The 25762-nt window shown below is 34.2% G+C and overlaps 1 long non-coding RNA gene across 3 annotated transcripts; it reads right to left on the reverse strand.

Moving 5' to 3' along the window:
• On the reverse strand, positions 1-25729 carry LOC124890268. Of its 3 annotated transcripts, none has more exons than XR_007049059.1 (3): positions 25407-25729; positions 14493-14566; positions 1-1588 (listed from the first exon to the last, which is right to left on the reverse strand). It is a non-coding gene; the product is annotated as an uncharacterized LOC124890268 (long non-coding RNA). The 3 variants fall into 3 exon arrangements; XR_007049060.1 differs by having other exon boundaries at positions 25398-25729; XR_007049058.1 differs by lacking the exon at positions 14493-14566.
• Positions 25730-25762: the final 33 nt, after the last annotated feature.

Here is a 25762-nt window from a genome sequence, read left to right on the forward strand (position 1 = left end):
AAAAGTATAACCATCTTTCAAATCAATCGAAGCAATGTAAGTATCAATTAGAACACAAAATCTAAAAAAAAGAGAATACAAGCATACAATTCATATAGGCAGAGTTCATTAGATGGACCTGCAGTTTGTCCTAAACATATATCACAGGAGTCTTTGTTTTCAGATCTGATCTTTTGGCGAAAAACTTTGCTCATTAAAACACCAACAAGATCAGCCATACTCCCCATGTTGTATTATGTACTTAAAACACTGATATCCAACTGATTATCTGAGATCTCTTCCCTTGCTTCGTTTTCTCGTCTTTCCCTTGAAGTTCTGATGCATACTCCAACTTCCATAGTCCGTCGGTCTGAACCATTATCAGCCAAACATTTCTTAGCAGTCTCTACAAACTTCATTCAGGATTTTGGTAATAGGACCAACGATTGTTCTGAATATTCGATCCGTGAACATTTCATCACACGTTCAACAAATTTACCGATCCTTTGAGAAGAGAGGGATCGATAACAAACCTTTCACAGAGGATTTCAGACATTGCAACAGATGCTATCAGTGCATTTTGAATAAGTTGATCTTGGTGCAATCAAATAATGTGTGAAGGATTTACTGTAGTGAGTGTGACTATTGTGATTGTGAGAGATGGAGAAATAGTAAATCCATCTAGGGGTGAGTTTCAGACCGTTTAGAAGATAGTGCAACTTTTTGTTGATATCTGCTACTCCGTAAACACTCTCCCTAAATGCGTGAATGCAAAGAATGAAGTACCATGAAGCTGTTAGAAAACAGACCGACGCAGCGAAAGCATACCAGAATCATACTGCTGCGTAGACGATCAATATAAATATATACACACAAAAGATGATTACCTCTTGAAGAGTGAACAAATATCTTGAAGCAAGTCGGTTTTTGAATCTTCGATCTTCTGCAGTGATCCCAAATTCACAGCCAAACTCTCTCAATACTTGGGTGGGCAAGTACTGAATAGAATACTCAATTGAATTTCTAGAGTAGGGGAATCCCTATTTATAGAGATATTCTCTAAGTCCAAGGAGGAAAGAAAAACACGTCTGTTTCTACTTGAACAAGGATACAGTGACTTCTCCTTTTCCCATAGGAAATAGGATTCTAAGTTCTAGTATAATATGGGCACTATAGGACCACGAAATTAATTACAGAGGCTCCCTATCATGGAAATAATTCAAAATACTAATGTCACGACTCGAACCAGGGCCTGGCCATGACAAGTATCTCAAGTCCGTCATGAACCGGAGACCACCTCTTTGCCTAGCCAAACAGAAAACAATACAACTAGCAACAGGTGAATTCTGAACATATAATAAGATAGAATACGCAACAGTAAGAATGTGCTAAAAATTCATAATACCAACTCCCAATCCACAGTTATCCACAAAGCCTCTAAACAGACCAATATTAATCTAAGTCGGGACATGCCCCGACGATAGCCAAAAGAATCCAATAGAAATAGCCTAAGACATAAACGAAACAAGACTTTAAAATGATTAGACCTTTCAGAAAATGGAAGATCACCACTTCAAAGTTAACTGCTGACAACCCAAAAATCCTATCACTGCAAAGAAAAATAAAAGTGTCTTCAGTCCTGCATCGCATGGGGATACAACATCCGGAGAAGGTTAGCAGGGTGAGCGCTAGCATGTAACTCAGGAAAGAGATAAAATAATGCCATGATCAAAAGTTCAACACCATTCAAAACCAATGCACACAACCATATACACATACATGTATAATTATACCATGCCGGGATAGGGAACAAGGCTAGCGTGAAGGTAAAACATTAGCCTGGGCTGTATAGAGTAACCTTCATAATAGTACCCACGAGCTGTATAGGCCCTTGATCTCACCCCCTGGTCGGGGCCCAATGCGTGTAGCCACACAAACCGGAGAATAATCATAAACATACATGCACAGGGAGCTCGAACCTTCTGATCATATATTAAGGGTGACTCGAATACCCAGTCATTTAGACCCCCATGCCAGTAAACGTGGTTTTCAGTGTTAGTTCTCTCGGGACCCCCACTTTCACGGAAAACTACATAATCTCCTTTAAGCCCAATTAAAAAATTTAACACATAACCCATTCACTTAATCAAGGAGTCATTCATTATAACAATATCAAGTGGTATCGTCGTACCGGCTATATCTTGCAAGCGAATGTCATCATGCCAAATCAAATAGTCAATGGGACTTTAACCCACTAACCGATAGGACTCCGACCTATTTAGCCAACTGAGACTTTAGCCTATCAGCCAATAGGACTTCAAGATATTTACCTAATTGGGACTTGAACCCATTTAGACATCTGGACTCCAAAGTTCCATTTCAAAATCAATCCACGGCTATAAATACCTTTCAAATCATTCATGTTTCATTAGCTTTTTTTATGCAATTGCCATAATTCAAGAGTAGTTCAATGTGCATATACTCATATTAAAAACCAATTTTACAATATTGGGTTGAGGTGATCACCAATTCAATTATCAAAATTCACATAACCCCCTAGTTTATTCACTATGCCCATCCACCCCACACATTCAAAACCACCATTAAAGCATGAAAATTAACATATAAATCATGAAAACATCATTTTAAAAAATAAACATTCAAAACCCTCAACCCACATTCCAAAGACAATATTCAAACCACTTGAAAAACAATTTAAAACACATGCTTTAACAAAATAAGATTTGAAAAAGAGTAACATGCCTAAGAGTATCACAATTATGGAGAGAAATCACCTCTTGGAAGGCCTAATTGCCAAACTCTTGAAAATCCTAGTATTCTTGACTTAGGAATTTGAGAGAGAAGAGAGCACATATTTGATTTTTAAAGTGTTGAAAATAAGATCTCCAATGTGTTTTTAAGTCGTGGGGTCTTAAGTGGGGAAAGAGGAAAATGTCCAAAGTGCCCTTAGTAAAAATACTGAAAATTATCGCCGATGACCATGACTCACCTTACGTCTCGTATGGTGAACCTATGACTTGTAGGGACCAAGTCATAGTCAGGACAAAATCAAAGGGCACCTACACTAGTTTTGCTATGGAAGGCACACTACGACTCGTAAAGAGTCTATATCACTCGTATATTCTCAATCGTACTCAGGACAGGGACTTTTGGGTAACACACTGGTCAGGGTATGAGTCGTAGCCTACGACTCATACTTAGTCATTATGACTCGTTTAGCCTAACAATTATCAAGGTAGAAAGGTTAGGCACCCTTTTTGGTTTGGCTATGAAAAACACTAAACGACTCGTAATGAGTCTTAATGACTCATTGGGTCTAGTTGTCACCAAGATAGAAACTTAGACCATCTTCACTAATCACCCTACAATTAGGGTCCCAAGACCCGTAAGGACACCATATGACTCGTTAGAAGAGTCTTCATCTGAGAAGTAAGCTTAAAGTCAAGAAATTTTTTAGAGGCAAAAATCTGGGGTATTATATTCTCCCCCTAGGATCATTCATCCCTGAATGATGAGTCAAGGTATCCACTAGAATGATTATAAGACATAATGAAACCATAATTTCCATTCATAGAGTCAGAAAACAAAGATGATAAAGAAAGCACATACCTTAAGAACAAATCATGCGATAATGAGACATGATATAAACATGATCTAGGGCATTAGTTCTTTGAAACGTTGATACAAGACACGAATTAAGATTCTCACGAAACATAAAAATAAAATAAAACATTGTCCACCTCAAATAACACATCTAATAGCCCTTAAATATAGCCACGCTCCCCACTATGCTTTTAACTATGGATACAACACTTCACCATTTCAATCTTCTGATTCCCTTGCCAAACACATAACTATAAGAGCCTAAGATTTATATATTCAAGAAATAAGACAAGGGTTGTCGTTTGAAACTATTGCTTCTCATTCAAAGAACTGTTCACGAGTGTGCATACTTAAAACCTCATCTAACAAGAGGCTGCCTGGGGTTCAACATATTCATATAAACTTAATACTTGTATCCACCTAATGCAACGCCCCGAGAGTACACCCTGGATGCCACACGGTGCTTATGGTCACAAGTGTCCACAAGCTAACCCATGAGCTAGTACCTGCTATGAGCATTGAATAATAACAACAAAAAAACATATTCGGAATATCTAAATACGCCATAAGGTTTTAAGTACTAAAATATTTCCAAATCATAAATCTAGAAACAACTGCCAGAAAACAATTGTCTGAAATTGATAGAAATAATGACAAATTGACTGACTGTCTAAAGTGTCCGAAAGCCTCTAAAACTGACTGAATAAGAGTTGATGGGACATGCCCCAAATACCTCCAACTAACTACTGAACTGAAAGCAAGAAAATAAATATAGTCGGTCCTCGAAATATGAGGACTTACCACGACTACTGCTGCTAATATGCTGGGATGTCTAAGTGCGGTCAGGAACCTAAACGTGCAAACCTATGATATGAGAGATCATAGTACAAGAAACAAGTATGCAGTCAGTTCTTTGAATGTACTGGTATGCTAAATGGGGTTAGGCTGATATACATGGGCTCATGTACATGAATAATAATTGACCGAATAGCATGAGATAATTGAATAATTGATATGAATGCGTGAATACTGTAAAATTTAAGAATGCATGACCAAGCATATAACATGATTTTGAAATAGTCTGTAAACTAAACTACTGAAATATGATAACTGAATAACTAATAACTGTATGCTATGGTCAATGCAAGCTCGAACTGAAGTATACTGAATGCTGAACTGAGAGAGCTATCATCTAACCAATATTCCCTAATCAGCTAATTGGGGTCCAACCTGTGACCCTAGTTAGAAGGGTGTCAGTACCATGCCACGGGTACTAACACTGACCGCATCGATCGACTAAAGTGTTGTCCCAAAGGACCAAGGGTTAACCTCAACTGGCAGGTACCCTTATGAGATCAACCATCAACTGGCAGGTTAACATCTCAACCTACACTAGCTACGTAGTTATGAAATGCAAGGACTGCTACTAAAGGTCACGCCCTCAACTGGTAGGTTAGCCCCCATCCCTTGGTTCTCTTGGTGCTAAATCCTACTCCCAACTGAACTAACTCTAATCACTGGACTGAACTAAGCTTACTAACATGATGCACTGACTAAACCGATAATACTATAATAGATTCAAAACTCTTCTGAAAATACTTAAGCTAAGTAAAAAACTAAGTTTTTGGGTATTCATAACCCCCAGGACTCGATATCAATGATAGAAAGATCATACTAACACTTTAAGGACATGATATGTAAGTATTTATTCAAAACTTATTCTTTGAGGTATTTCATCAAACACTTGTAATGCATGGCTTAAACATGGAAATAGTTTTATTTTAAAGAAACTAGTAGTAAAATGATTTTGATACTAAATCCCCAAAATAAGGATTAAATCAACGAACAACACCATTCAAAATAAGTAGGGTTTAATAACAATAATTTCATGAAAACATGATATAGAATCAAAATTCTTGGGGATTCATGGTTAAAATCACAATAACTTGTATAATCCATAACTTTGAATTTGAATTTGGGTTATTGAACTCTATGGGTGAAAAGGGCCCATGAATGAACATTTAACATACCTTGTTTTCTGAATTTGTGAGAATTGTTGGTGAATTCTTGAGATTTGGACTTGAACTTTGATGAATCTAGGGTTTGCTCTTGAGATAATTTTATAAAATAATGAGTGAATTTGCCTTTCGGGAGGCTTAATTTTGTGTTATGGCTGAATAATGTAAGGGAAAAATGACTCAACTGCGCCACAAACTCATCATTTAATAAACAAAATGTGCCCCGTGATGCGACAGGTGACACGCCTTGTCGATCAACCCAATGCGATGAACAACGAGCTTCGTCGATGGTGATGATGCAATAGCCAATGCGACGTGTCCTGATCGCATTAGGTCACTATTTTGGTCTTCCAAACATGTCTCAAACGATGTTGGAAAATTTCAAAACTCACCCGAGATGACCTATAGATAACCCTGATCATGAATCAATTTAAATATCAATAATCTAAGGTCGGAAAGATAAAAATTAAGACCATTGAAATATCGAGGCCAAAAATGAGACTAAGTCTTGACACTTAACTGAAATTTTTTTCTAAGTTTGAGACCTCTTGTGGCATGCTACATAGGACTGAGATGGACTAGGACTTTACGGGGTCTTACACCTAATGACTTATTCCCAACTCATAGCCTCAACACTAGACCTCTGGTATATATATCACAATTACCCACTCCAATATTTCATAAGTTATCAACCTAGTCTCTTCTACCATCATATCAAGCCTACTATTCCTACAAATTTCGTATTACTATCCTCGAGCTAACATTCTTATCACCACCATCAATACCTAAGGTTCAAACTTAGGGTCTAGCAACAATCATGCACCACCAATGAAAATACCGCATAACATAGTAGTCCATCCAATAGAGAAATCAACCTAAAATTCCTTATTTAACTTAGCTACGACCCACAAACATATTCTCCTTCACAACAACCTTGATTATCGATAGTCTATACATATCCAAAGAGACCCATCTTTTTTATGCATGAAAAGAATGGAAGCACCCCATGGAGAGAGACACTAGGATGGATGAGACCCTTATTAAGAAGATCCTTTAACTACTTCTTAAGTTCTTTCAATTTATCTGGAGCCATTCTATATGGAGGGATAGAGATGGGACAGGTATCCGATAGATGATCAATCCCAAAGTTTGTTTCTCTATCCGGAGGAATAACAGGAAGGTCATCAGGAAACACTTTGGGAAACTCATTGACTATAGGGATAGATTACAAAGAGGGGACCTCAAATATAGAATCCTTAACCCATACTAAATAATATAAACATCCCTTGGAAATAAATTTTCAGTCTCTAAGATAAGAAATGAACCTCCCCTTAGGTGCTAGAGAACTACCTTCCCGCCCAATCACCAGTTCATTCGGGAATTGGAAACTGACCTTTCGGGTTCTACAATTAAGAGACACATAGCATGAATGGAGTCAATCCATCCCTAATATCACATCAAAATCTAACATATCCAACTCTATCACATCCACTAATATCTCCTAACCATAGATCGATAACACACAATCCCTATAGACTTTTCTAGCCAGAACGGAATCACACATCGAGGTAGACACAGAAAAGGGATCGAAACTGTACTCGAGGCTAAAACCAAAATGAACAACCATATATGGGGTCACATAAGAGAGAGTAGACCCTGGATCAAATAGACAATATACATCACGAGATTAAAGATGTAACATACCTGTGACAATATTAGGAGATACCTCAAATTCCTGGCAGGTGACAAGAACATAAAGATAATTTCGATTAGTGCCAAAGCCAGAAGTAGAATCCTTTGGTGCAGGATTTGAAAAAGAAAAAACAAGAACCTTATTAGCTCTAGTAGCAACACTAGCAGAAGTACACTATCGCAACATATGACCAGGATGATCATAATTAAAGAACAAGTTCCTTCTTTTACCGCAATAACCACGATGCAACTAGCCACAAACTCTGCAAGAGGGATAGAGTGGGGACGAATGAGCTCGACTGGCCTAAAATTGGTCTCTCTATGCTTTAAAGCTACTATTGGCCTGAAAGTGATGATCACCAGATGACTTAAGATAAGGAGCCCCAACAGTTGCATAAAAACTCCCCTATTTTCTCTCCTTAGTCCATTATTTCCCATGCCTACCATTATTTTTCTCACCTCCACCTTGCTCTAAATATCTAAACTTCTTATTCTGCCTCTTTCCCAGCTTTGCCTAATTTTTTTTCCCATTAATAAGACTAGACTGGTGTGATAGAGAAACCATTATCTAGGTTAACAGATGAATAGAACGGTGAAATTCAATAGTAGACACACCACCCTGAGGCATCGGGGAATGAGTATTATCAGCCCAAGAAACCTAAAAAAGACTACTAGGGATTGGTGAAACTCTATGAGGGGCAGTATAGTCAGGAGCAGGGACCCTAAACCAGGTCTGTACCCCATAAGTAGAATGAGTTCCATTCATATTGTCCTTAGGTAGGACAGAGGAGTTTCCACGAGCATTAAATCTTTGGGGAGGAGCGAACAAATAAATTTAGAGAAGATTTCAAGACCTTAGACTTTATAGCATGAAAAATAGATCAGAACAAAGGAAAATATTCCTAAATTCCTAGTAGCCTCTCCCTTATAAGTGTGGCGTGCTATACACTCATAAATGAGACTCTACTTGATGCGGATTTGTAAACACCAAATTGGCCATGAACCTAGGCTTCAATACCAATGTGTAATGACCTAAACCAGGTCCTGACCGTGATGGGTATCTCATGTCTAGTATTGATCAGAGACCAGCCCCTTTGACTAGACAAATAGAACATAATACAGCTAGTAACGAGTAATTTCCAAACATATAACAAAATATAATATGCAATAATAAGAATGTAGTAAAACTCTATAGTACCAACTCCCAATCCATAGTTATCCACAAAGCCTCTAAACAGACCAAAACCAATCTAAGTCGAGACATACCCCTGACGTAGCTAGATGAGTCCAATAAAAGTAGCCTGAGACATATCAGAAACAAAACTTTAAAATGATAGAGGTTTCAGAAAATAAAAGCATACCACTTCAAAGCTGATTGCTGACAACTCAGAAATCCTATCACCACACAGGAAAAGTAGAAGTGTCTCCACTTTCTGCATCGCGTGGGGATACATCATTTGAAGATGGTTAGTGGTGTGAGCTCTAGCGTGTAACTCGGGGAAGGGATAAAATAATGCCATTATCAACCGTTCAAAACCATTCAAAACCAATGCACACAATCATATGCACGTACATGTATAAGTATACCAAATCGGGATAGGGAACAAGTCATAGCATGAAGGTAAAACATTAGCTTAGGCTGTATAATGTAACCGTCATAATAGTACCGATGGGCTATATGGTCCCCAGCTCTCACATCCTGGTCGAGCCCCAGTGTATGTAGCCGCACGAACCAGAAAATAATCATTAACACACATGCATAGTGGACTCAAGCCTTTCGATCATATATCAAGGGTGACTCAAATACCCAATCATTTAGACCCCCACACCGGCAAATGTTTCCAGTGTTAGTCCTCTCGGGACCTCCACTTTCACAATGAACAACACAACCGCCTTTAAGCCCAATTAAAATATTTAACACGTAACCCATTCACTTAATCAAGGAGTCATTCATTACAACAATATCAAGTGGTATCGTTATACCAACTATATCTTGTAAGGAAATGTCATCATGACAAATCAAATAGCTGATAGGACTTTAAACCACTAACCAATAGGACTTCGACCCATTTAGCCAACTGGGACTCTAATCTATTAGCCAATAGGACTTTAAAATATTTAGCCAATTAGGACTCGAACTTATTTAGCCATATGGGCTCCAAAGTTCCATTTCAAAATCAATTCATGGCCATACAGGCCTTTCAAATTATTCGTATTTCATTAGTCCTTTTATGCAGTTGCCATAATTTAAGAGTAGTTCAATGTGCATGTACTCATATTAACCAATTTCACAAGATTGAGTTAAGGTTATCACCAATTCAATTATTAAAATCCACATAATTGAGGAAATCCATGACCCCCTAGTTTATTCAACATGCCCATGCACCCTACATGTTCAAAACCATCATTAAAGTATAAAAATTTACATATAAATCATTAGATGGTCATTTAAGAAAACAATCATTCAAAACCCTCAACTCACATTTCAAAACTAACATTCAAACCACTTGAATATTAATATAAAATACATGCTTTAACAAAATAAGATTTTGAAAAGAGTAACATGCCTGAGAGTATCACAATTATGGAGAGAAATCACCTCTTTGAAGCCCTAATTGCCAAACTCTTACAAACTCTAGTGTTCTTAACTTAAGGATTTGAGAGAGAAAGAGCACGTATTTGATATCTAAAGTGTTAAAAATGAGGTCCCTAATGTGTTTTTAAGTCATGGGTCTTAAGTTTGAAAAAAGGAAAATGTCCAAAGTTCCTTTAATTAAAACAGTAAAAATTATCGTCAGTGATCACGGGTCACCTTATGACTCGTATAGTGACCCTACGACTTGCAGGGGATAAATATTAGCCAAGATGGAATCAAAAGGCCCCAACATTGGTTTGGCTACGGTAGGCACACTACGACTCGTAAAGATTCTATATGACTCGTATAGTCTCAATCGTATTCAGGACGGGGACTTTTGGGATAACACAGTAGTCAGGGTATGAGTCGTACTCTACAACTTGTACTCAATTATTACGACTCGCTAAGTCTAATCATCATCAAGGCAGAAAATTCAGGCACCCTTTTTGATTAGGCTATGAAGAACACTATATGACTCATAATTAGTCTTGACGACTTGTTGGGTCCAGTCATCACCAAGGCAGAAACTTAGACCATCTTTACTGGTCACCCTATGATTAAGGTGCTAAGACCCATAAGGACACCTTATGACTCATTAGAAGAGTCATCGTCGGAGCAGTAAGCTCAAAGTCAAGAAATTTTTTAGAGGCAAAAATCTAGGATTTACAATTGATGTGAGTTGTTTTTACCATAATAAATTATATATTATTTTACTAAAATATCATAATTGCACTCTTCTATTTTTATTTTGAAATTCTCCATTAAACACTTATTCTATTCTCCATGTTAAATTTATAGATACTAATAAGTAAATTAAATAACTGATGAATTTAATATAATGATTAATTTCCTTTAGAACAATGCTTAACTTATTTCATATGTCAGATTCATAAATTTATCGGCATGGTTTACACATGGAAACTTATAATCTTCTCATAAAAGGCGTTTCACCAATATCTATACCGAGACATGAATTCCATCAACTAACTTATTATTTCACCAATATACATTATTATCATTCAATCTACCAGGAATATTGACTCATCTCAGAATCTTACCTTTTAATAAATCAAAATGATAAACAATATATATAGATCATAATAGCTATATCAAGATTGAGAATATAAGTACATTTAATAGTTTAAAGAATATGTTTTTATCAGTCAGTCAAAACAACTATCTCTACTCTGTCTTGTTCAATACATACAAAATTTATTAGCACGAGAAGTTAGAACTATACTATTCTCGTAATCAAGATAAATTACAGTTACTCTCTTTTTACAATCATTCTAAAGGTTTGTCCAAATTTCCATCTACGATTGTAGAAATATAACTTTAACTTATAAGAATCAATAATTTAATCTTCTATGTATAAGCTAAACTCTATACACCAAATCATCTACTATATAAGTTGAGGACACATGCATGACGATGATCTATTTAATGTAATGATTTATTGAATTGAATAAATAGATAAATAAATAATTATTCAATAAATAATACTATATCAAAACAACATGGTTTATCGTATATCATAATAATCTCCACTTAGACTCATAACCATGAACCCTCAACTTGGACTCCCAATATAACATGCTTTTTAAAAGGTTTCTGCTGTAAAACTTTTATAAAATGGCCTGTCAGGTTGTTTTTGATGCAATATTCACAATCACCACCTTTTTACTTTTCACTATGTCTTGAATTAATTGATATTTACGCTCAATGTCTTTTGCCTTCTTGTGGTCCCATGGTTTGTTTGAATTTGCAACCGCATCGCTATTGTCACAATAAATTATAAGTGATGCTTTTATCACTGGGACAACTGCCATGTCTTTGAGAATGTTTCTGAGCCATACTACCTCCTTAGCTGCCTTAGAGGCTGCTACATACTCGACTTCCATAGTGTAATCAATGATACACATTTTTTGATTCTCCTCTAAACAATAGTTGTACCTTCCAAAGTAAACACATTCTAGAGGTCGACTTTTTAGAGTCCTTATCAGACTGAAAATATGAGTTTGTGTACCCTATAGGAACCAACTCATTTGAATGGTAAACTGGCATGTAATACCTAGTCCCTTTTAAGTACTTGATTATATATTTAACTATTGTCTAATGTTCTCTTTTAGGGTTAGATTGAAATCTACTAATCATGCCTACGGAAAAACATATATCAGTTCTAGTGCACAGCATCGCATATATGATGCTTCCCACAGCTGATGCATAAAAAACTACCTTCATGTTTTCTATCTCCTAATATGTATTAGGAAATTGATCTTTAATGTTGGATTCTATGAAGTTTTGTTGAATGACAAAATAAATGAAATGTGTTGTGTCAGTTGGTTCATTAGTTTACTCAGGTGCAATATAATAAACTTGCAACATGATCGAAGGTACAGCAGGACAGGGTAAAGATAAAATTGTTAAATTAAAGAAATGGATAAGATAGTGAAGTTGATAAACTCTATTTAACTATCACATGCTAAGATAAAGAGGTTGAGTTTGAATTCAACACTTAAAGAGAATAGAGGTTGAGTTGAAAAAGGAATTCTACTTTACATAAAACTGTAAATAGTTAAGAGTTTCAATAGAGATAAAAGTATGATATAATAAAGAACTCTTTGGAGAGTTTGTGTTAAAATAGAGGGAGTGACATTCACAGTCACTAATGCACTTACAAAGCAAAAGGCAATTGACAAATTGACTTGGCAGTTCACATCTTAGAGAAACTTGTAGTTAAACCTAGTTCTATTACTTAAACAGTAAGGTGTCTTAGTTTCTGTGTATTAGGTTTGGTTCTTGAGTTGTAAATATTGATGTAATTATAGTTTAAGTGAAGTATAAACTGAATTAAGATTATTATCTTCAAGTTGGAGAACTTGAAGACTTGGGATCACATACCTTAAGAGGTTTGTGAGTTATGTTGAGTAGAAGTTAGAGTTTAAGATTCTTAGATTACATAAGTCTTGTAATTTGTCATTTGTTGAGGCTCAAAGTTGCTTAGTGACGTTTGAGGAGAAATCCTATAGGGGTATAGGTCATGATTTTTCTCACCATTTTGATCTGGGTGTTTTCACGTGAAAATTACTGTCTCATTTTCTTATACTATTACAACTTTATTGAAACATGTTAGGCAACTTGTTTCACTTATAGGTTACTGTTAAGGTGAAGTAAGTAAATTAGTAGGTCGCATACTCTATCTATTAATATTAGAGCAAGGTTATATTAACAAGGGTCAGCACCTAAGATAAGATCATCATGATGAACTCCACGCCACCTACTGGACACAGTAAAAGAAAATGAACCACTTGACTACCACTTTTTGATGGTACTCATTTCATTTGGTGGAAGGCTAGAATGGAAATATTTCTTTAGGGAGAAGATTATGAGTTATGGGATAGAATTAATGATGTACCAAAAATTCCTATGAAAATAGTTGATGGAGAGCAAGTAAAAAAGGTTAAAAGTGAATTCACTCCTGAGGATTTGGTTGCATTAAGGAAAAATGCAAAAGCCAAAATTATTCTAGTTTGTGGACTAGGTACTGCTGATTATAATAGGGTATCAAATTGCACCACTGAAAAACAAATTTGGGATGCTTTGATAAATACACATGAGAGTACTACTCAAGTGATAAAATTCAGAATTGCTTTACTTTTCCCTGAATATGAGGCCGTCAAAATGAAAGAAAATGAATCACTATATATTGAAATGATGACCAGATTGACTTCTTTGACTAATGATTTGAAATCTTTAGGAAAGGTTATTACTATTAAGGAACAGGTAGAAAAAGTCTTGGGGGTTTTGCCTAAATCCTAATGGGATATCAAAGTCATAACAATTAGAGAAGTAAAGGATCTCACTATGATGACCTTAGATGAGCTAGTTGGTAACTTAAAGACTTATGAAATGAACATGGATGAAATAAAAAAGGATGAAGTTGCTCCTAAAAAGACACTGGCACTGAAGGTATACGATAGTGACAATGATGCTAAACTGGATGAGAAACAAGTAGCATTCATCACACATAACTTCAGCATGTTCTTTAAAAGAAAAAATTTTAACAAGAAAGGAATATATATTAAGAAGCGGTCTAATGATAGTCAAACTAGATGCTACAAATATGACAAGACAGATCACCAAATTAGGTATTGTCCTCTTTAGGAAATTGAGTGGAGAAAGGATAGGGCTAAGAAAAAACTGAAACAAAAAGCTAAGAAAGGGGAAAAAGAAGAGTATGCTATGATAGCTTCTTGGGGGTCTGATTCAGAAGAATCAAATAATGATGATGTTTGCTCTCGTGACCATTTATGACTTTGACACGGAAGAAGAAGAGGAAACATATGAGCTAAGTATTCTTGAACTAAAAGAAAAGTTTTATTTATTTTCAAATAGAAAACTTGTTTTTTTAATAAATCCATTAATTGATGATTTTCAAGAACTAATCTCTGATAGGGATGAAATCTTCAGTAGTCTTGAAATCCTAAAGTTTGATTATATTGATCTAGAGGCCTATAAATCATTGATGAGAAAAAAAATTGTACCTTAAAGGAACAGGTTGGTAAACTTGATTCATCAAACTTGAACCTTAAGTCTGAAGTTTTAAAACTCTCTCTTTCTGAAAAAAAAAAAAAACAGGTTAAAAGTGAGGAACAAGAAAGAACTGAGTAAGAACTGATCAAATATAAACATGACTATGCATGTGAGAAAGAAAAGTGAGGAAATTAAGTCAAGAAATAACCAAACTGAAAATTTATCTTGAAAGAGCTAACAGATGGATAAATTCTTCTAAAACCGTTCATAAGCTGAGAAGTAACTTACAATGAAAAAGTTGGATTAGGTTTTCACAAAAGTTTTAGTGCTACAAAAGATCTGTGATACATATATGGAAACCTTTTGCATTCAACCACTGAATGTCCATTTGCTATAAAAGCAGGGCTAAACAGACAAATTTAGCAAAAGAGAATGACTCCAAATTAGCCCAAGATAATAGAAAAGGACTCAAAACTAGTTAGAGAAATAGGTTATCCAACCTATTTCCTCGATGGTCTAGAAGGAACCTTATTCACCCTCTTAATCATAAGAAAGGATCCAAGCTTGTCTGAGTCCTAAGACTAACCCTTAAATTATTTTGTAGGTCAGAGTGAAAGGAGGCAAGTGACTCTGGTATATGGATAGTGCTTGATCAAGGCATATTTCTGGAGATAAACAAAATATTCTTTCTCTCTATATATTTAATAGGAAAAATATGTTATTTGGGAATGGTAAAAAGGGTACTATCACTAGAGTTGGAAACATTGACAAATCTGAATGAAGAGCATTAGAAGATGTCTATCATGTGGAAGCACTAAAGCATAACTTGCTTAGTATTTCATAATAATATGACAAAGGTAATATGGTAATCTTTACTTCTGCAGCATGCGAAGAGAAGAAGATAGATACCAATGGGATTATTCTAACTGCTAAAAGGCACAAAAATATGTGCAAAGCTGATATCATGGGAATGCCTAGTACAAGGCTGGCATGCCAAAGTGTAATTGGAAATGATCCCCTTCTTTTCCATAAATGATTTGGACATACAAGTCTAAAACAACTAAACAAACTAAATTCTAAGGACATGATGGTAGGTCTGTCCAAAACTAAGTTCAAAGAAGAAAAAGTTTGTAATGCTTGTATAAGGGGGGAGAAGGTAAGGTCATACTTAAAATCAAGAACCACTTCAGTACAACCAAGTGTCTTGATCTGGCCTATATGGACCCTTGTAGACCAATGAGAGTACAAAGCAGAGAAGGCAAGATGTATGTTTTTGTAATTATTGATGACTATTCCAGGTTTACCTAGACACTATTTCTAACTTCCAAGGAAGATGTCTTTGATGTCTTTTCTATCTTCTTTAAGAATATAGAAAATAATCAAGGCATCTCACTAATTTCCATAAGATTTGACCATGGAACTGAATTTAAAAATGCAAAATTCTTGGAATTTTGTTCAATAAATGGTATAGAACATAATTTCTCTACTCCTAGAACACCACAACAAAATAGAGTAGTAGAAAGAAAAACTATAACCCTGGAAGATATGTCTAGAACACTGATGATTGCAGAAACTCCTACAAAAAAACTTTGGGCTAAGGCCATTAGTACCACATGTTACATTGGGAATAGATGTATGAGTAGGCCTATCCTTGAGAAGACTTCTTATGAATTATTTAATGGAAAAAAACACAAAAAAATTATCATTTTAGGAGTTTTTATTGTAAATGTTTCATTCATAATAATGGAAAAGATAATTTGAAAAAATTTGACGCAAGAAGTGATAAGGAATCTTCCTAGGATATTCTTACCATAGTAGAGCTTATAAAGTCTTGAATAAAAGAACAAACTGTGTTGAATAGAGTGTGAATGTTGTTTTTGAAAATCTTGTGCTGAGACTAACATGCAGGATGAAAGTGAAACATACAAACAGGAGCAGGAATAGGTTCTACAACCTGGTCTAACTACAAAATAAACTAGAGGCACATTGATAGAGGAAACTAAAACAGCGACTCTATCTCAAGCCATTCATAGTGATACTAGTAGCTCACAAGGGTTAATTCCTAAAAGCTACAAGTATCAAGTATCAAATCCAATTAATAATTTTCTCACTGATCTTACTTTTGGAATCACCACTAGATTAGGATTAAAGAACTTGTGTGACTTCAAAGCTTTTCTATCAATGATTAAACTAAAAAAAGGTGAATGAATCACTTCTTGATGAAGACTGGATCATTGTCATGCAAGAGAAGCTTCACCATTTTAAAAGAAGCAAAGTTTGACACTTAGTACCATCCTCGCAAGATAGATATGTAATTAGAACTATGTGGGTGTACAAAAACACTATAGATGAACATAAAAAAGTTACAAGGAACAATTACATTTGTTCTTTACACCCATTTTGTTCCAATTATAGATCTGTATTGTAGGGGTGGTACTAAGTGCCAAACTTATCTTTTTTCAAACTGGTAAAGCTCCTTTTGCATGGAAATGATATAGTTTGCATCAAGAAGTACTTCACTCTTCTTTTTTAGTTTACTCATCGATAAAAAAGCTTTGAAGGAACACAAGTTCTTTAGTCTTGATTTAGTGGTGATCCTAGAAGTAAGATAAGTAAGAATATTCTCAATTTTAGGAGATCCTTGATATAAATTTTAGGAATCAACCCTTGTGAGCCACTAGGATCACCTTGAATGGCTTGAACTGGAGTTGTTGTTCGTTCGGTTCCCCCTATCAATATGCCTCCAGTTTGTTCTGTAGTTTGATCCGGATTAACAAGTTGTTTCTTCTCTTGTTCTTCATTTTCATTTTCATTTTATATGTTAGTCTCAACACAAGATTTATCAAAAACAACATACATACTCTCTTTAATATAATTTGTTCTTTTATTCAAGACTCTATATGATTTACTATGGTGAGAATATCCTAGAAATATTCCCTCATCACTTCTTGCATCAAATTTTTCCAAATTATCTTTTCCATTATTATGAGAAATATTTGGTTTTCTTCTTTTGAGTAATTCGTAGGGAGTTTTCTCAAGTATTCACCTACTCATACATTTATTCACAATGTAGCATGCAGTACTAATGGCCTCAGTCCAAAGATTTTTTCTAAGATTTCCTGCAATCATCATTGTTCTAGTCATATCTTCTAAGGTTATATTTTTCCTTTCTACTACTCTATTTTGTTGTGGTGTTCAACGAGTAGAGAAATTATGTTCTATACCATTTATTGAACATAATTTCAAGAATTTTGCATTTTCGAATTTAGTTTCATGGTTAGATCTTATGAAAATTAGTGAGGTGCCTAGGTTTTTTTCTATTTTCTTAATGAAGATAGAAAAAAAATAAAAGTCATCTTCCTTAGAAGTTAGAAATAGTGTCCAGGTGAACCTAGAGTATTCATCAATAATTACAAAAACATACCTTTGGCCTCACATGCTTTGTGCTCTCATTGGTCCACAAAGGTCTATATGGACCAAATCAAGATACTTGGTTGTACTAACATGGTTTTTTGATTTGAAGGATGACCTTACCATTTTCCCCTTACACAAGCACTACAAACGTTTTCTTCTTTAAACTTAGTTTTGGGCAAGCCCACCACCATGTCCTTAGAATTTTGTTTGTTTAGTTGCTCCAGACTTGCATGTTCAAGTCTTTTATGTCAAAGGAGGGGATCATTTTTAATTGCACTTAGGCATGTCACCCTTGTACTAGGCATTCCCATGATATCAACTTTGCATTTATTTTTGTGCCTTTTAGCAGTTAGAGCAATCTCGTTGCTATTCATCTTCTTCACTTTGCATCCTGCAGAAGTAAAAATTACCTTATTACTTTTGTCAAATAATTATGAAATTCCGAGCAAGTTATGTTTTAATCCTTCCACATGATACATCTTCCAATACTCTTGATTCAGGTTTGCCAATCTTTCCGACTCCAATGCTAATACCCTTTTTACCATCTCTAAATGACATATTTCCCCTTTAAATATAAAGAGTAAAAAAATTTTTTATTTATCTCCAGTCATATGCCTTGAGCAAGAACTATCCATGTACAAGTGTCACTTGCCTCCTTTTACTCGGACCTGTAAAACAATTTAGGGGTTCTTCTTAGGAACCCAGACAAGCTTGAGTCCTTTCTTATGATCAAAAGGGTGAATAAGATTTCTTCTAGCCCATCGAGCTAACAGGTTGGATAACCTATTTCTCTAACTAGTCTTCACTCTTTTCTGTTATCTTGGGCTAATTTATAGTCACACTCTTTTTCTAGATTTATGCTTTTAGCCCTGCTTTTTGCAGCAACTGGACATTCAGTTTTTGAATGCACAAGGTTTCCACATATGTAGCACATATTTTTTGTAGCATTAGGACTTTGTAAAAACCTAATCCATCTTTTTCATTGTCAGTTCTTTCACTCAGCTTATGAATAATTCTAGAAGAATTTGTCTATTTGTTAGCTCTTTCATGATCAATTTTTAGTTTGGTCACTTCTTGACTCCTTAATATTTCTTGCTCATAGGCATAGACATGTTTATAATTGATTAGTTCTGGCTCAGTTCTTTCTTATTTCCTCACTCTTAACTTGTTTGCCTTTTTTTAGAAAAAGATAATTTTAGAACTTCAGAATGAGGTTCAGGTTTGATTAATCAAGTTTGCTAACCTGTTCCTTTAGGGTGCAATTTTATTTCTCAACGGTGATTTTATAGGCCTTTAGATCAATATAATTAAAATTTAGGCTTGCAAGACTACTGATGATTTCATCCCTATCAGAGATTAGTTTTTGAAAATCATCAATTAATGCATTCATTAAAGAAATAAGTTTTTTCTTTTAAAACAAATGCAAATTTTCTTTGAGTTCAAGATACTTACCACAGATGTTGTCTCTTTCTCTTCCATGTCAGAGTCACAAATGGCGATGAAAGCAATCTCATCAACATCCTCATTATCTAATTCTTCTAAGTCAAACCCCCAAGCAACTACCATAGGGTGCTTTTCTTTTTTTTTTTTCTTAGATTTTTCTTTCAGTTCATTCTCAGCTCTCTCCTTTATCCACTCAATTTTTCAAAGAGGACAATCCCTAATTTGGTGGTCTATCTTGCGACATTTTTAGTATTTGGTCTGATTATCATTGGACTGGTTCTCTCTACGTGTTCCTTTCTTGTCAGAACTCTTTCTTTTAAGGAACTTGCTAACGTTCTTTGTGATGAGTGCTACTTGTTCGTTATCTAGTTCAACATCCTCATTAATATGAGATTCCTTCAGTGCTAGTATCTTTTCATGAGTAACTTCATCCTTTTTTTTACTTTATCCATGTTCATTTACTAAGTCTTTAAGTTACCAACTAGCTCATTCAAGGTCATCCTAGTGAGGTCCTTTGCTTCTCTAATTGTTGTGACCTTGACATCTCATTTGGACTTAGGCAAAACCCTCACAAATTTTTCTACCTGTTCCTCACTTGTAATAACCTTTCCCAAAGATGTCAGCCCATTAGTCAAAGAAGTCAATCTGGTCATCATTTCATGTAGTGATTCATTTTCTTTCATTTTGACGGCCTTATATTCCATGAAAAGTAAAGAAATTTTGAATTTCCTCACTTGAGTAGTACCCTCATGTGCATTTATCAAAGCATCCTAAATTTGTTTAGCAGTGGTGCAATTTGACATCCTATTATACTCAGCAGGCCCTAGTCGATAAATCAAAATATTTTTGGTTTTTGCATTTTTCCTTAATGCAAATAGATCCTCAGCAGTGAATTCACTTGCAACCTTTTTACTTACTTTCTGTCAGTTATTTTCATAGAAACTATTGGTCCACAATGATCCTATCTCATAGCTCATAATCTTCTCTTTGAATTTATTTTTCATTCTAGCCTTCCACCTAATGAATAAAAAAGTGATAGTTGAGTGATTAATTTTCCTTCACTGTGTCCAGTAGGTGGTGCGGAGTTCATCATGATGATATTATCTTAGGTACTAACCCTTGTTGAAATAATCCTACTCTAATATCAATTGATAGAGTACTTGACCTACTAATTTACTTATTTTACCTTAACAGTAACTTATGAGTGAAACAAGTTGCCTAACATATTTCAATGAAGTTGTAACAATATAAGTAAATAAGAAAATGATTTTCACATGAAAAATACCCGGCTAAAAAATGTGTTAAAAACCACAACCTGTACCTCTACAAGATTTTTTTCCAAACTTCACTAAACAACTTGAAGCCTCAGCAAATGATAAATTACAAGACTTTTGTAATCGAGGAATTTTAAACTCAAAATCCTACACAACATAACGTGCAAACCTCCCAAGGTATATGATCCCAATCTTCGAGTTTCCCAACTTGAGGACAATAATACTAATTTAGTTTATACTTCACTTTAACTAGAATTACATCAATTTTACAACTCAATAACCAAACCTAATACATAGAAACTAAGACACTTTACTTTCTAAGTAATAGAATCAGATTCAACTATGTGCTCCCCCAAGATGGAAACTGCCAAGTCAATTTGTCAATTATCTTTTGTTGTATAAGTGCATGAGTGACTGTGAATATCACTCCCTCTATTTAAACACAAACTCTCCAAAGAGTTCTTTACCATATAACTTAGATAGAGAAATTTTATGTCTAAAATAAAGGAATCCCTTTTTGAAATCATGCATGCTGAACCTGGTAAAAATTGTATAAATATACAGAGCTTAAGATAAATCTAACATCTTTTTTTTGAGATCACGTAGAACCTTGATCCCAATTATGTGAGCAGCTTATGCCAAATTTTTCATATCAAATTACTAGAAAACCCTTCCTTAATTGAATTTAACAAGTCCACATTATTTTCTATGAGCAACATATCTTCTACATACAACACTAGAAACACCACTTTGTCCCCATTCCTTTTTTGTACACACAAGACTCAACAAGACAATAGTCAAAGCCAAAAGTCTTAACTGCATTGTCCAAAAAAGTGTTCTATGTCCTAGATGCTTTTTTTAATTCGTAAATGGATCTCTTAAGCTTGCACAACATTTCTTCTTTCTTGTCTTCAATGAAACTATCTGTTTGAGGCATAAAAATGCTCTTATCAAGACTTCCACTAAGAAAAACTGTCTTGACATTTATTTGTCAAATCTCATAATCATAGTGAGTAATAATAGATAAGAGAATTATAATATACTTAAGCATGGCTACTGACAAAAAAGTTTCTCCATAATCAATCCCTTTTTTCTGTGGAACTCCTTTTTACAACGTCTAGCTTTGTAAATTTGCACTTTTTCGCATACTTCTCTCTTTTTCTTATAGATACACTTGCATCCAATGGATTTGACTCCATCTACAAGCGGTTCTAAAAGATCTCAGAATTTATTAGAGTACATGAACTCCATTTCTGATTTCATAACAATAATCTATTTATCTGCATCTTTATCATGTACTTCTTCTTCATAATTCATGAGTTCGATATTAAACTCTTCAAGTATTCTATCAAAAGACTCTTCTAAGAGTATATATCAAGATGATTTTCTTATCTCTCTCCTACTACGATGAGGCACTGTGGTTGTAAGGGTTGGTATAGAGGCAACTGAAGTATTATAATCTTGTGGTTAAACCATATCAATGCTGGTTTTTTAGTCTCTATGTTACCCTCATCACCCTGCGGTGTTAGGACATTAATGACTTCTTTCTCTAGTACACCCTTACAACTTTGATGCAATTGATTTTCGGAAACTTGTACTTGTGAAAATGTATGTCTAATAATATCTCTCCCAATACTAAAATGCAATAGTATGTTAACTCTTGACATTTGAAGTTTGGATTTAATTTTTATTATAGTCAGTAGGTTGACTCGTTACCTCTTTACTTAATTTTCATAAAATTAATTTACTTCTGGAAATGTAGTTTGTTATAAAATCCTTTTTTAGAAATAGCATTTGTACTTACAACAACCTTCTTTTCTGTAGGATTGTAAAACATACCACCTTTCGTTTCTTTGAGGTACCTAATAAAAACACATACTTTTAATCTGAGTTTCAACTTTTCTGCCTTCCCTTTAAGCATATGTGCTGGACGTCTCCAAATTCAAACATGTTTCGTACTAGGTTTATGCTCAGTCCACAATTCTATGGGTATCATAGATATCAACTTGAAAGGAACTAAGTTCAAAATATAATTTTCAATTTGTAGTGCATAAACCTATAACGAAGAAGGCAAATCAGAGTACTCATAATAGATCTAACCATTTCTAAAAAAATCATGCTTCTTCTTTCTGCTACACCATTTTTTTGTGGAGCTCTAGGTGCAGTCATTTGAGACGCAACATCTAGTTCTTATAAGTAACTAATGAACTCATTGGAGAGGTATTCACTACCACAATCAGATCATAGGGATATTTCTCATGTCGTTTCTCCATTTTTGTCTTCAATTAATTGAATTTTTCAAAGCATTCAGACTTATGACGCAACAAATAAATGCATTCATATTTTGAGTAATCATCAATGAAAGTCATGAAATACTCATAACCACCTTTCGCTTGAATGTTCATTGGGCTACACAAATCAGAATAAATCAACTCTAGTTTAGTATTTGCTCTATTTTGTAGGAAAAAGGTCTCTTAGTCATTTTTCCTTCTAAATAGGATTCACATGTTGATAGTTCCTCCACTTTTAATGAACCTAGAGCTCCATCTCGAACCAACCTCAAAATCCTATCTAGATTTATGTGACATAGATGCAAATATTATAAATAAGTCTCATTAAATTCAGAAGAATGTTTTCTTTTACTTGAAAGGCTAACATTATTCAGCTCAATGATTTATTGTAGTTCAGAAGAGATATTAATAATAAAAAGACCATCAATCAATGTATCATCAGAGATAAAATATTTATTATAGCTAATAACACAATTATTATCAAAAAAATTAACCGTTATCAGAAAAATCAAATTTCTTCTAACAGTAGGTGCATATAATGCGTCTTTCAAAATTAAACTCTATAATTACTAAACAAAATATTAATATTTCCTAATGCTAAAGATTGAGGTGCTGAACCATCAGCCTAATAAAAACTAACTTCACCTCTATTCAACTTATGTGTTTCTTAAAACCCCTATAAAGTAGTGCAGATGTGATCAATGGCTCCTAAATTTACATACCATGATGTGGTAGAAACAGCTGCTAACCACGTTTCAAAGACAAGTGAAAGTGAATCTAGATTGTTTTCTGCGTGGCTAGAAAAACTGAATAATATGTCTTCCAATGGCCTAATATTTTGCAATAAAAACACTTATCGTTAGGCTTTTTCACGCTGCCAGTTAGAGCTACAACTTTCTTAGCATTGCTAGTCTTTTTCTTCTTCTTTCCACCTTTCGATTTAGAAGTAGAACTTTTATCAACAAAATTATGACTCTTAAGTTTATTTTGACTCAAAATAATGCTAAAGGAGATAAAAGGAGGTATATTGAATTTGAGATTGAAAAACGTTAATAAATCAACAACATAGTCATATAAATATTGAACGGTTAAATTCAAATTCACCATACACATATATATTCATGCATATCAAATAGTTAATTGATGGGATCGGAAAGTTACTCATGCAATACACATATATAATGACTGATTATTCACTCCATAAACTTTTACAAACCTAGCTCAAATGGAGAGAATACTATTAGTTTAAGTGAAAACCTAACTCTAGTTACATTAATCCAATCATATATTACTCAGTTTAGGAGAGTTAATACGGATTATCAAATTAGCGATTAAATACGTAATGACTTGTACTGAATTCATCCAATAGGGAGGAAGGTCTAAGCCAACACAAAAACTTAATACTTTATTACTATTTAATCTTGGTAATCATGGGGATGAACCTTTTTTACCAAAATAATCTCTCTTCATTAATATACCCGAGAGTACAAGATTTTACTCTTCTCCTTTTGGGTGAAAACCTTTAATATCTCTTCTTATGTACACTTGTTCAGGACAATTTATACATAATACATTGAGAGAATTTCAATGATTCAAATAAATGGACCATTTTTGTAGATCCTATTTATTAATCATAATTCTCAATTCATGTACTTATATAATATCACATGTACAAAGCTTTAAATTTTCAATAATTTCAAATAAATAAATCACTTTTGTGATACCTATTTACTAATCATAAAATTTTAAATTTATATAATATTATATTATATTGTGCATTAGAGAAACACGATGCTCATTATATTATCAAATTGAAATTTTCTTTTCATGTGAAATACTATCTCACACACAAGTATATATAATTTCATATATATGAGAAAATAACACAGTGAAAATAATTTTTGAAAGAAAATTAACTTTGATCCTCTCTTGAATTCGAAGAATCATGGATTATTTATCTTGTCATTCAGGTGATTTCAATCAAGGAATCTCTTAAAAGAAATTTTCAAACAAAATTGAAAAAAAAATCATCAATGCCTAATAAGATTCCACGGACCATTCATTGAGTGCACAGAAGCAAAGGTAGAAAACGATTTTTCCAAAACATTATTGTAATTTGTAACATTCAGCGAACTCGTGCATACAAAACAGCTGGAGCAACTCACAGCCGCAACCAACAACCAACAATTGAATGTATACATCTAATCAAAAGAAACGTGAAAGAAGCAAAGATTAAACCCAAAAAATTCAGCTTATTCTATTTTTCTTATAATCACGATAACCGAGATGAACTTTGAGATGTGTCTATTGATATTGAAATTATTAAAATTCACGATTCAATCATCTTATTCTATATAGATGTAAGTATCGCTTGTGATATCGGTGGTTGGAAAATAGGCACAGCAGCGGAAGTACATCAAAATCATACCGTTTATATTAATTATAGACAACCAACATAAACATATAATTCATGCAAAGAATGCTTAAAATTAACCTGGAATACCTCTTGATGCATAGGCAAATATCTTGAAGCAAATCGGTCTTCGAATCTTCGATCTTCTACAATGATTTCAAATTTGTCTTCGAATCTTCACAGCCGAACTCTCTTAATATTGGGTGGGCAAGTACTGAATAGAATACTTAATTTAATTTCTAGGCTAGAGAAATTCCAAATAGAGATACTCTCCCAATCCAGGAGGAAAAAAAAAAAAAACAGCCTGTTTCTACTTTAACAAGGATAAACATTGACTTCTCCTTTTTTCATAGAAAATAGGATTTCGAGTTCTAGTATAACATCTCCTTTTTTCATAGAAAATAGAATTTTGAGTTCTACTATAACATGAGCATTGTAGGGATAGA

Source organism: Capsicum annuum, unplaced genomic scaffold (genome assembly GCF_002878395.1).
Source record: "Capsicum annuum cultivar UCD-10X-F1 unplaced genomic scaffold, UCD10Xv1.1 ctg1490, whole genome shotgun sequence".
Classification (NCBI taxonomy): domain Eukaryota; kingdom Viridiplantae; phylum Streptophyta; class Magnoliopsida; order Solanales; family Solanaceae; genus Capsicum; species Capsicum annuum.